This window comes from Lissotriton vulgaris, chromosome 9 (genome assembly GCF_964263255.1).
Source record: "Lissotriton vulgaris chromosome 9, aLisVul1.2, whole genome shotgun sequence".
NCBI lineage: Eukaryota > Metazoa > Chordata > Amphibia > Caudata > Salamandridae > Lissotriton > Lissotriton vulgaris.
The window spans coordinates 1143342227-1143355959 of record NC_141697.1 but is presented as its reverse complement, the minus strand read 5'-3'; the positions used below and the strand labels follow the sequence as shown (position 1 = coordinate 1143355959).

At 44.4% G+C, this 13733-nt stretch overlaps 1 protein-coding gene across 1 annotated transcript in view; it reads right to left on the bottom strand.

Annotated features, from left to right (window-relative positions):
• Nucleotides 1-13733, bottom strand: part of MUSTN1 (musculoskeletal, embryonic nuclear protein 1) — a 39069-nt gene that overhangs the window by 12767 nt on the left and 12569 nt on the right. The gene's annotated exons all lie outside the window — the stretch shown is intronic.

Genomic DNA, 13733 nt, shown 5'->3' with positions numbered 1-13733 from the left:
GTGCAGTATAGAGCCGACGCGCTACCTGCCAAAGGACCAACGGAACACTATACTTAGGCCGGCTGGCCCACGCACTCCTCTGCACACACACTGTCTTTCTGGCACCGTTACTGAACCAATAAGGTTTCCACCCTGCTGCACCTCCGGATCAGTGCGGGCACCGCTTTGCAGCTGTGGTACACTGAAAATGGCCGCCTCAGGTCTCCAACGGGGCGCCTCTGCATATTACAGCACTGCTCCGCCGCTAGGTCAGGTAGTACCTCCAGACTTCTTCCGATCGTGCGTGGCTACATTAGATGCTACTGCCACCACTTTTTGTGCCACCAAATGCTCCGATGGTGCAAATTAATGTAGAATATTTTGGGCAGCTGCCGGAGCTCTATCAGGCTCCGGCCATCTACGAGTCAGGCAAGGCACGCCCTCGGCCCAGTCGATTTCTTTCATGTTTGGTGTCAAACACAGTGCTTTTTTAACACCCAACACGATGGTGGTACCGTGGTTTAACCGGCATGTACCTAGGTGGCACTTTAGACAGTGTCCCCAAATGAATCCAGTGTTCCTGTGCCTTGGAGGGCTTTTTTGAAGGTTTGCCGCCAAGACAGAAGTCTGACCTCATGCTGTGGAGCTCCCAGAGGCCCGAGACAAAGACCTGTGTGAGCAGGAGGTAACACAAAGTTTAACGAGTGATTACACCGGTACCGTGTTGAGCCTTACAGGAACTTGTCCCCCACTTGATAACAAAGTCTTCCCCTGCTCCAGGCACTGTTTTTCGCTGGCAGGCAGGAAATTAGCTATGCATGAGGCGTCATCTCCACAGGGCGGCAGCTGATATGTGCAGTCGAGGATGGTTTTAGCCATCCTGAAATTAGGCTAGAAATCAGGTTCTGACTAGTTTTAGTGACTCACGCCCACAGGATGTCATCTCTATTGGGACGGATTAGCCGTAGAACTAGATGGTTATTAGTTTCTAGTCCTCACTCCCACTAACACCCCCTTAGTCCAGGCTCTCAGGGCACCCTAGACCCAGAACCTTAGATTGCACATGAAACAAGAAGAGACCCATGTCTGCACAAGAGAATGACTGCACAAAAGAAATGCACGAAGTACTGCACCTGTGATAGTCACCCTGCACCCGCTGGACTACGACTCGCCCAGGACAAGAGACTGGTTCCAAAATTAAGGTGAACCTCTCTGCAACCCAAAGACTTCATAAGATCTTCCTAGGACTAGTGGTGACTCCCCTGCAGTTGGCAGGGATAAAGCACTAAGTCCACGACCTTGACGTCCTGTTTCCCGAGCCATCCGGCCGCTCAAAGTCCTCGGGTAGGTGACTTCTGGGAACTGTAGTCCTCCCCCTCAATGAGGCTCAGCTTTCTACAATGTTCCCCTGGTCCTCTGATAAAGATTTCCCCAACCTGCAGTACTTGCAGGAACCAAGGCTTGTTGGTGGTCAGTCTGACTGCGACCTGCTTTACTCAACACTTCAAGAGAAGGGACCTGCATGAACAACCAGACACCCCTGTGGCTTCATCGTTGAGATCTTGCATTTGTTTTTGTCCTTGTTTGGCACGCCTGCCAACTCCTCTGGTCATGGATCCTCCTGGTTCAGAGCCAGCTACTTGCTTAAATTCCAAAGGGTTTTGCTCCACTCGCCCCTTAAGTACCTTTTTGCTAAGGTAACCATTTTAACAAAAAAATGAATGTGTGTCCTCATGTAACGTAACTGGTGCTATGTAAAGCGCTCTGATACCCGATTCGGGTCAAGTTCGAGCTATATAAAACTCTGCAAAAAACACAGCGAGCCTGATTGACAGTTTGGTTTGACAGCTAAAGTGCATCTCTGCACCCCGCTCCCCTGAGCCAGGTAAAATTGTGCTTGCTGTGGTGAACTGGTCTAGGGGCTCACGAGACCTTATCCACAGTTGGGTTCCATTGAACTCACTCTCTAAGTAACGGATTGCATATATGTGTTTTCCCCTCTGACCGCAGCGTTATTGCATTCACATTACAAAGTACTGATTTATTTAATGCTTTAAAATTGTTAACTCCGGTTATACTGGATGTATTGATTTCATTTTTGTGTCTTAAAAAAATTATAAAAATCTGAGCTACTTTTATAATTTGGTGTCAGATTTCTCTTGAGTCGTGTCAATTACTTATCGTCCATGATGCTGATGTGAAATGCTGAGAATAGGTGTATTGAGAGAGTGTCGGGGTCTATCTTTGTGTATTGTGCTAGTATTAAATGGTAAGGCACCCCTGCCATACCACATAATACTTTTCCCCTGCAACAATGGGCCCGATTCACAGAACTAACTTAAGGCAAAATCCTGAACTTACTACTTTTGGTATTCACGGAAGTTAGGATTTTGTCGTAAATTTGTCTTAAGACAGACTTAAGTTTGGATTTTGTCTTAAGTCTGTCTTAAGTCTGTGTTAAGACAAATTTAAGACAAAATCCTAACTTCTGTGAATACCAAAAGTAGTAAGTTTAGGATTTTGTCTTAAATTAGTTCTGTGAATTGGGCCCAATGTGTGGCTGCTGCTCTTCTTGTTCTGTTGCATTTATCTGTATTAACTCAAATTGCATCATCGGTTAAATTTTGGACGCTGGGATGTATTTGTGCTAAGAAAATAGCACCAAATACTGGTTTGCACGCACGTAAATTAACGTAATCCTGCATAATTTCGCTGTAATTCTGCACAATCACGCTACATCGTATTATGCGAGTTAAGCACAACCCTAGTTTAGTGTACCAGTTTTTAGTTGCAAGTATAACCCCTGGGCTACCTGCAAAGATATGACAACAATATTTTTAACATGCCAGACCTCCCTCCCCATAATTCTTGACTGGGAGATGGAGATGTTATTCTTTTTTTTCAAACAGGGTATTTCCCTCTAGTCTTACTCGTGCACAAACATATTTTTGCCAAGGCTTAAACCACATCTTTGTTCCTCCTGGTTTTCTGAGTGTGTGTGTACCAGATAATGAGTTTGAGCAGGGATCCACACACTAGACACAAGAGAATGGTTTTGATGGGGGCGCATCTAAAGGGGAGGTCTGCAAAGTTAGGCCTGGGGTCGGCCAGCACCCAGGGAAACCTACCAACCCCATATATTTCTGAAAAGTAGTTCCTCTGGGAATCCATGATGATGTAGCGTATATGCATCTCAGCATATTTGATAACCATAAATACTCTTGAAATATTAAAATAAGGGTAAAAAAAAAACAAATGTTCTTCACTTTTCTGTGGCAGAAAGCTTCAGAACTTTTGTCAAAAGGCAAAGTCCCACCATCAAGTGTTCCCATACATCTACTAATGGAAACAGTACCACAGAAGTGTGGGTGGGCCTTCTGCATTGGATAGGAGTACGGCAAAGCATTGTCCATGTGAAGAGCACATTGACATTACACTGACTTCACATGATCATCGTTTTAGCCTTTTTCTGTCCATTATGATAAGTCCACGCACACATGTGAGGTATGTTTCTATTGGTGTCAGTAAACTAGTTGGTGTGCTTGTGCCATTCATCACAAATTCCAGAACTTTCTATCTCAAGAATATGACAGAATTTACTTTTTGTACAATTTTGAGGTTTATAGGACATTTTGGGTAAGAAGATATTGTATCATTCACACAAGTCACATCACTTAGGGCTCCCGTAGGTGTGTAGTTTAAAAAAATGTCTAGGGTCGCACTTTTTCCGGGGTATTTGGCAATCCCATGTCAAAATACCGAATCTACTTTCATCCTAGCTTTCAACCTAATTCCAAGCTTCATTCTTGCACTTTCCACCGTTGCGTTCTTAGGCCTTTTGTGTCCCAGATCATCTGCATAGCTCCACCCACACTTGCGGAGCATGGGTTTAATAGAAAGGAGTTTGGGAGCTCAAAATGGTATGCCATTTGCTATTATCTATTGAATATCCCTGTATTTTTCGCTTGCTATTGTAAGTCAATGCCCGCAAAAACAGTTTTATAAAAAAATGACCTCAGACTTACCTGGCATTTTTTGTAATCCAGAATTCAGCGTGGTTCAAATGACGTCCTATTCCTAAACTCAGTTTATTGGGGACATTTCAAAAATACCTAATTTTTATTCAGCCCCAATGGCACACAGAGTTCTCAGTATCATGTAATGCTTGGTCAAACACAGTAAAAAAGTATTGCAAGCCACAGCTCAGTTGATGGCTATAGGTACTGTGGCCTTTTGTACAAACATCAAACAATATACACAACTGTAAAACACAATTCTGTTTCACATCAAGCAGCCAGACGTTGTTTGGATTTTATTTTAGCCTATGAAAAAATTCAAACACTGTCTGCCATGCTTGGGCACAGAAATGTAGCAAGAATCCAGACACAGAGTATAAATATATTTGGCAGAGGAGATTTGGCTCCTAGGACCAGGCCAGATATGCAACTAAATTAGTCATTGACCAGTTCGCATTGCAGTGCTTTTTTTAAACAGGGAATGTGATGCTCTACAGTGGATAACGCATGCAGGTATATTGCCTGTCAATATATAGTGTAAAGCCTAAATATTAACTACAAAAAAATTGTCCACTGAGTGTGGGGTTTCCATTACTAACTCCAATATGTTTTAGTACATGTTTATGACAATCAAATATTTTGACAACAACATTCTGATACCAATGGTTGAGCGACCTGGTGGGTGACTGGCTGAAGACTGTAGTTCAACTATTGAGTCGTAAAAGGGGCAGGGGCTACACTGCCAATAATGTGGCACATTGTAATAGGGACATGGGGACCATACAGCACTTCAAGGAACTGCCACTTGAACAGGAGATGTTGACCCCTGATGGACAGCTTCTGCTGTGTGAAAGGTCACTGACTGACAAAGGCTATTGATAACCTTTCATTGCTTTCAAACGGCATAAGCAGCCACACATCACTGATATATGGGATTTCAAATCACAAGTAAGGGGAGCCCTTGTGATTCTCAAGTAAATGCAGTGACATTTGCAACTTGCACTGCCATTTTGAAACACTGCATTTTGTTTTAAATCCACTGAAGGTAAACAAAATGGCTGCTGCATCATGACGCATTCTTACGCCTGATCGACGATGCTTCTGTAAAAAAAAAAGTTGTTCAGCATCGGCCAATAGCATAAGCAAAACAAAAGACTTGCTAATGCGTTTTTGTTTTTACAGACGTCGTTCTGTGGTTAAGTATCTACCATATGTATTTGGAAACGCCCAAAAAAAACCCTTGTTGCCACTTGGAAATATTACATTTTTATTTGGCTATATTTTCTCTCTGCCCTTGTGCCACATATTTAACATTTAATCACCAAAAACAAGCCTGAGGGAGCAGAGAGAACAACCATAACATTGTCTTTCAATAGATATTATTTACAAATTGCTGACATGCTTTTCAGTCTCACAAGTACTATTTGGTTTAATGTGCTGCTCTGCAACAAAGAATGCAAAAGATATTTTTAGGCTCATCTCGCGAAACAAATTGTGTACCCTTGGGCACATTGGAAAATAGCATTATAGAGCACAGGAGTAATTGGTGCAGTAACTTATTGCAGACCCGGTGGGGATTTCCACACATTCCAAGTTCCCGGCCTCACGCTTTGGCAGCTCTTGTAGGAGACGTGCAGAACTGTACAATACACAGTGCCACAGGGGAATCCGACGGGAGCTAAGAGTGCTCTAACATGGCTATGTAGGGAAGAGGTCTCGCCTACCCATGCCAACTCATGCCAGCACTATTAATTTCCCTTTATGAGAACCGAAGCACACAGCCGCGCCTGACCTCGCTTGAAGGTTGTTTTTTAATAGTCGTGCAAGTAGCAAAACAACAGAGGCACAACAGAGATGCCCCCGTTCATTATATTTCGCTTGTTTTTTCAAAATAACCTTTTTATCGGAAAAGTTGACTCTAAAATGTTTTTGTTGAAAAGTGAAAAGGAGGTTTTGACAAGCACGGTAAAATAAAAGAGCGTGGGATATTTCTCAGCTATAAATACCGACTGGTAATATACACGCGCTTATCAGAAATAGTGCATTTTCGTAGACAACACAACATCAAACATGTATTGATAAAGCCAATAGGTTGGCCTTTAAATACTGAAAGCAATTCTGTGTTCACACACCCACCTACACGCAAAGTAGAGATAAGTGGAGAAGTGGGCAGGCAAGAAGTGGGATGAGAGTGTAGTTCTAAACAAGCATTGGCAAACTCGAGCTGCCTTAAAGTAAAACAAGCATTGGAAATGCAATAGGTCTCGCATTAGAAAAGTTGTAGCTATTGGTCTTGTAAATGTAATCATTTTTTAATTTATGTTTATGTTTTTATAATAGCAAATGTATTCATTTTGTTATTGTAAATGCCAATATTTATAGAATTTGCAAATGTGACACCTATAGCATTATTAAAGCTACATGTTTAGTATTCCCCTGACTTACATGTATTCATGTGACAAATCTTAATGGCGTATACATTTTATAAGTAATTATTAATTACATAATAATTTTTGTAATGTATAATACCACTACATTTAAAAAAAAATTGTGAGAAGATTGTGTTGCGTATTTTATATTTTTTTAAATCAAGATTAAAAGTGTAATATTTTTTTTTTGTACTTTTGTAATAAAGCTTTAAACATTGATACATTGCATTTTTGCTGAGAACTGGGTAGAGTGAGGGTGTGAGGGTGGTAGAGTGAGGGAGGTAGAGTGAGGGCGGTAGAGTGGTATAGTGAGGGTGGTAGAGTGGTATAGTGAGGGCGGTAGATAGATAGAGTGAGGGTGATAGATAGAGTGAGGGTGATAGATAGTGTAATTATGTGGTGTGTAATTATGAGGCACTGAGTGGTATTAGGAGTGTATGTTGCGTTGAGCGCAGTGTAAATATGTAGCATATAAATATGTGGCACAGAGTGGTATTTGGAGTGTATGTTGCATTGAGTGTAGGGTAATTATGTGGCGTGTAATTATGTGACACTGACTGGTATTTGTATTGTATGTTGCATTGAGTGCAGTGTAATTATGTGGTGTGGAACTATGTGTTAGTGAGTGGTATTTTGAGTGTATGTTGCGTTGAGCGCAGTGTAAATACGTAGCATAAAATGTTGCACTGAGTGGGTGTTGTAGAGTATGTTGCATTGAGTGCAGTGTAATTTTGTGGCGTGTAATTATGTGACACTGAGTGCTATTTGGAGGGTATTTTGCGTTGAGCGCAGTGTAATTATGTAGCATTTACTTATGTGGCACTGAGTGTTATTATGAGGAGTGTATGTTGTATTCAGTAGAGTGTAATTGTGGGGCGTCTAATTATGTGGCACTGAGTGTTATTGTTTGGAGTGTATGTTGCATTGTAATTATGTAGCATATAATTATGTGGTATTGTGTGGAGTGTGTATTGCATTTAGTAAAGAGTAATTTTGTGGTGTGTAATTATGTGGCACTGAGTGGTATTCGGAGTGTATGTTGCGTTGAGCGCAGTGTAATTATGTAGCATATAATAATGTGGCACTGAGTGGTATTGTGTGGAGTGTATGTTGTATTCAGTAGAGTGTAATTGTGTGGCATGTAAATATGTGGCACTGAGTGGTATTGTTTGGAGTGTATGTTCCATTAAGTGCAGTGTAATTATGTAGCATATAATTATGTGGCACTGAGTGTGTGAGGGTGCAGTGTGTGTGAGGGTGCAGAGTGTGTGGGCGCAGTGTATGAGACCTAAAGTAATTTGAGGGTGCAGTGTGTGTGTGGGCTAAAGTAGTGAGAGGGTGCAGTGTGTGTGTGGCCTAAAGTAGTGTGAGGGCACAGTGGGTGTGGCCTAAAGTAGTGTGTGGGCTCAGTGGGTGTGTCATAAAGTAGTGTGAGTACGAGTGAGGACGAGTTCCAAGCCTGGCAGAGGAATGTTGGCTCGGTCATATTCCACAGCAGGCGCCCCAGCCAGGCTGGTGGTATGACACCAGCAGATGCAATATTTAGCAATCAGACAGTGTCAGAGAGGAAACGGACAGTCTGGCTGCGAGCAGAAGGCGGTAGAGGCATGGAGTGGGAAATCAACACTGGAGGAGACAGAAGCCTGTGAAGAAAGCACACATGAGATGGAGGAGCAGAAATCCGGAGGAAGAAAGCTTGAGAAAGTTGAAGGATGGAAGGATAGGGAGAAAGATGCAGATAAAGTCAGTGAGGAAGGAAACGATGGGGAGAACGGAATGGACCTAGAGCAAGAAATATGGAGTTAAAAGGCATAGAGGAGGCTGAGAGCGCGTGGCTAACTGAGAACATCTAAGCGGCCGAAAGGGGATCAAGGAGGTGCGAGTGCACGCCGAGGTGAAGGACTGTGCGAGAAGGGAGGGGGAAATGCCAGCAGCAGAGGAGCCTGCAGGCTGTTTAAGGCAGATGGTGTCTGCGCGCAAAGGACTGGGCGAGAAGGGAGGGGGAAATGCCAGCAGCAGAGGAGCCTGAAAGCTGTTTACGGGAAATTGCGTGAAAAGGGATGTTCATAACATTCACATTAGAAGAACCACACCAGTCAGCAGAGTAAGACCTTCTGCAGCGTCTAAAGACAGGAGTGTAGCCAGCAGCATCAGAGATCAGTTGCACTACTTAGTTGCGTTATGTATTTTAAACATGCACAATTTATATTGGTATGTATGTTAAACGTACACACACTTTATTTTCTTTTAAAGCATGACTGCTGATGTGGCTCCACATGGCGCCATCCTTAAAAGTTACCGAACAGTGCGACGGTCGTTAGATGAGTGCCATGCTGAAAGCAAAATGTTTTTAAAAGTTACTGACAGTGCGGTGGCCGTGAGATGGGTGTGAGAGAGAGAAATGCTCACCTGAACTGTTAAACAAGAAGCGGTACAATTGCTCAAGCAGTGTCCCGCAAATGGTGTGTGCGGCCGCCACTGCTGAAGCGCGGGATGCCGGGCAGATTGAGAAACAAGTAATTAAAAAAAAGTTAAAATAAAACAAGAGACGGCCTGGCTGGTAAGACTGGTAGATAGACTAAGAAGACGGACTACCCAACGTTCCTTGCTTGCTATTACTGCACATGAGCATGGTGTTGACCTGAAGCGCCATGCCCCTCCTCCTGGGAGGAAAACTTTGCAAGTACAACAAAAAACATAAAAGCAGAAGCCGTGCTCAAACATGAAACACAGCACCAGTGTATATAAAAGTTATACGCATAATGCACTGCATGGGGCATCTGATGACACGACATAGCAATTCTTGAGGGAAGTGTGATGAAGCCTGGTGCGATGAGTCGGTGCCATGCTGAGAGAGAAATGCTCGCCCGAAATGTTTAAAAGAAAGTTACCGAACAGTGCGATGGTCGTTAGATGAGTGTTGTGCTGAAAGCAAAACATTTTTAAAAGTTACTGATAGTAGTGCGGTGGCCGTGAGATGGGTGCTGCTGAGAGAGAAATGCTCTCCCGGAGGGGAGGTGCTGGGGAACAGATGGCCGTGAAGCAGGGGGCGGGGCAGCGGAACCCTTTGAAGTGGCCTGGCGGCCGTGAAAGGAGAAATGCTGCTGCCAGGGGGAAGGCTCATGCATGAGAGCAGATCACGTAATTGTGATTCACTTGAACTGTCCAAAATCCTCTGGGGCCTGAAGTTTGGTTAAGCTGCATTAGGGCTCTTTTCCTATTCCTGCGGAATAGGAAAGGGGCGAGCCCTAAAAAAAAGTGCTATGACAGCCAGTGTTAGCCGCATCATAGCGTTTTTTCTTGACTTCAAGCCATGTTGCACAGCAGCATTGGCTGATATGTGACATGGCTTAAAGTTAAGGGGAGAAAGCGCTTTGAGGTGGCCAACACTGACCGCATCATTGCACATTTTTTTAGCCAGGTTGCACAGCAGCTTATGCTGGTGCGTAATATGTTTAAAAAAAACACAAGAAGGGCAAGCCACACGTGGGAGGTGTGGGGAGGAGGGAGAGAGCAACAACAACGGACCGGGAGAAGGAAGCAACATGAGGAAGGCACGGGGAAGAGGGGAGGAGCAGCAAAACCGGAGGGGGTGGGACCAGCAATAAAGGACAGTGGGAGGGTATGGGACAGCAAAATGAGGGAGGTATGGGGAGGAGGGAGGGAGCACCAACAATGGACCGTGGGAGGGGAGCAGGGGACACAAGCAACATGAAGGAGGTGCGGGGGAGGAGGAAGGGATAAACAACACAACAGATGGAGGTGGAGGGCAAGAGCACAGACATGGCAGGAGGGAGGGACAGGAAACACATGTGCTCTTATAGAGTGCATGTAAAAAAGTTTTTTTTTAAGTACTGCAGGAGCCTCCAGCCAATGGAAGGACACTGGCCACAGACAAGAAGGTGTACTACACCCATGCTCCTTGGCAGGGATACACACAGGACCGGACTGGCCATAGCGGGCAACGTGCATTCCCCCGTTGCGCAGCATGGGTGGGGGGCTGGTTTGGCCCCCCCGGGGGCAGTTTTTCTTACAGGGCCGTTTTTGCAGCATAACCGGCCCTTGCAAAGAGCTCGGCGTTACCCACATCCCCCGGAGGGGGGGGAAGGGGGCCGGCCGAGCACTTTGCCAGGGCCGGTTTTGGTTCCCAGTCCGGCCCTGGATACACAATGGAAGCTCCTGGAGGAAGCAGGAAGAAGCCATCCCAGACGGGTCATTAAAGCTTGGTGTCAGCAGGTTCATCAGTTTGGTATAGCCTGGTTCCAGTCACACACTGAGTCTGGCAGTTTGAGCTGGAATGTTCCTATTGGAGGAGGGTCAATGCTAGTTTGTATATTGCTCGGTCGAAACTGAGATGGATTGGAATGCTCCATGAGTTTTTGCCAGATTTTAGACTAGTTGCAAGCATTCCTCCCATCAACGCTTGTCTGTTTAATCGGTATACACCCTCATACCCTTTAAACAATTTAATATATCATTAAATATTAATAAAGGCTACATCCTTTTGACTACAAGTTCAAAGAGCACAACCTTTACTATTGTTATTGTGGCCAGTCATACTGCTCTCAAGGGTATTGAAAATAAGTGCCTAATGAGTATTTTTTTTTTGTCCAGTGTGACGACTCAATCCCAGCACAATAAACAGTAACTACTAAGTAACAACCATATTTCTCATCTCTAAAATTGTTCAATATATTTATATTTCCATTGAATTAATGGCTACTTTGTCTTAAGACAGAAATGGAAAATACTTAGGGGCATATTCACAAAGAAGTGGCAGTGAGAGGCGTTAGCCTCCTTGGCTTAATGCCTCTCACCGCCGCTCCGGAAACGCCAGGCTGCACCCTGTTCACAAGAATGTGGTGCAGCCTGGCGTTTCCCCCTGCGACGGCGCTAAGTCTCACGACTTAACGCCAACGCAGGCACCCTTGCACCAGAGTGCAAGGGTGTCTGAAAGCTGGGAGGTTTGTTTATGTACAGGAAGGTGTCCCTTCCTGCACATAAACAAACCCAAAATGCTGTTTACTAACTTACATGAGTGCTGCTTCATGCAGCAAAGGTGCAAGTTAAAAAACAGCATTTTTAAAAGGTTTGTTTATGTACAGGAAGGGACACCTTCCTGTACATAAACAACCCATGGCGTTTTGCTAATTCCATGTGTGCTGCACAAGGCAGCACACATGGAAGTAGCAAAAACGAGGACAAATAAAGGTTTACTCCTCGTTTAGCCACATTAAGACTTGATTTTTCTAGGTCTTAAGTTTGGCGCTGCCACCTATTATCGTATAATAGGTGGCAGCGCCAAACTTAAGACCTAGAAAAATCAAGTCTTAATGTGGCTAAACGAGGAGTAAACCTTTATTTGTCCTCGTTTTGCTACTTCCATATTATCGTATAATAGGTGGCAGCGCCAAACTTAAGACCTAGAAAAATCAAGTCTTAATGTGGCTAAACGAGGAGTAAACCTTTATTGGTCCTCGTTTTGCTACTTCCATATTATCGTATAATAGGTGGCGGCGCCAAACTTAAGACCTAGAAAAATCAAGTCTTAATGTGGCTAAATGAGGAGTAAACCTTTATTTGTCCTCGTTTTGCTACTTCCATATTATCGTATAATAGGTGGCAGCGCCAAACTTAAGACCTAGAAAAATCAAGTCTTAATGTGGCTAAACGAGGAGTAAACCTTTATTTGTCCTCGTTTTGCTACTTCCATATTATCGTATAATAGGTGGCAGCGCCAAACTTAAGACCTAGAAAAATCAAGTCTTAATGTGGCTAAACGAGGAGTAAACCTTTATTTGTCCTCGTTTTGCTACTTTCATATTATCGTATAATAGGTGGCAGCGCCAAACTTAAGACCTAGAAAAATCAAGTCTTAATGTGGCTAAACGAGGAGTAAACCTTTATTTGTCCTCGTTTTTGCTACTTCCATGTGTGCTGCCTTGTGCAGCACACATGGAATTAGCAAAACGCCATGGGTTGTTTATGTACAGGAAGGTGTCAAATTGATTGTCAAATTGATAATAGGCTGTAGCGTCAAACTCAATGGGTGTTGCTGTGGTACGACCACCGCAACACCCACTGCACGTCCCCTTTCATGCTAAGTTTAGCGTCAAAGAAGCCCTATTCTCAAGGCAGCGTTAAGCCACTTAACGTGGCTTTAAGCCATGTTAAGTGAGTTAACGCTGCCTTGAGAATAGGGCTCTGGCCCCATGTGTGAGGGTGCAGTGTGTGTGAGGGTGCAGAGTGTGTGGGCGCAGTGTATGAGACCTAAAGTAATTTGAGGGTGCAGTGTGTGTGTGGGCTAAAGTAGTGAGAGGGTGCAGTGTGTGTGTGGCCTAAAGTAGTGTGAGGGCACAGTGGGTGTGGCCTAAAGTAGTGTGTGGGCTCAGTGGGTGTGTCATAAAGTAGTGTGAGTACGAGTGAGGACGAGTTCCAAGCCTGGCAGAGGAATGTTGGCTCGGTCATATTCCACAGCAGGCGCCCCAGCCAGGCTGGTGGTATGACACCAGCAGATGCAATATTTAGCAATCAGACAGTGTCAGAGAGGAAACGGACAGTCTGGCTGCGAGCAGAAGGCGGTAGAGGCATGGAGTGGGAAATCAACACTGGAGGAGACAGAAGCCTGTGAAGAAAGCACACATGAGATGGAGGAGCAGAAATCCGGAGGAAGAAAGCTTGAGAAAGTTGAAGGATGGAAGGATAGGGAGAAAGATGCAGATAAAGTCAGTGAGGAAGGAAACGATGGGGAGAACGGAATGGACCTAGAGCAAGAAATATGGAGTTAAAAGGCATAGAGGAGGCTGAGAGCGCGTGGCTAACTGAGAACATCTAAGCGGCCGAAAGGGGATCAAGGAGGTGCGAGTGCACGCCGAGGTGAAGGACTGTGCGAGAAGGGAGGGGGAAATGCCAGCAGCAGAGGAGCCTGCAGGCTGTTTAAGGCAGATGGTGTCTGCGCGCAAAGGACTGGGCGAGAAGGGAGGGGGAAATGCCAGCAGCAGAGGAGCCTGAAAGCTGTTTACGGGAAATTGCGTGAAAAGGGATGTTCATAACATTCACATTAGAAGAACCACACCAGTCAGCAGAGTAAGACCTTCTGCAGCGTCTAAAGACAGGAGTGTAGCCAGCAGCATCAGAGATCAGTTGCACTACTTAGTTGCGTTATGTATTTTAAACATGCACAATTTATATTGGTATGTATGTTAAACGTACACACACTTTATTTTCTTTTAAAGCATGACTGCTGATGTGGCTCCACATGGCGCCATCCTTAAAAGTTACCGAACAGTGCGACGGTCGTTAGATGAGT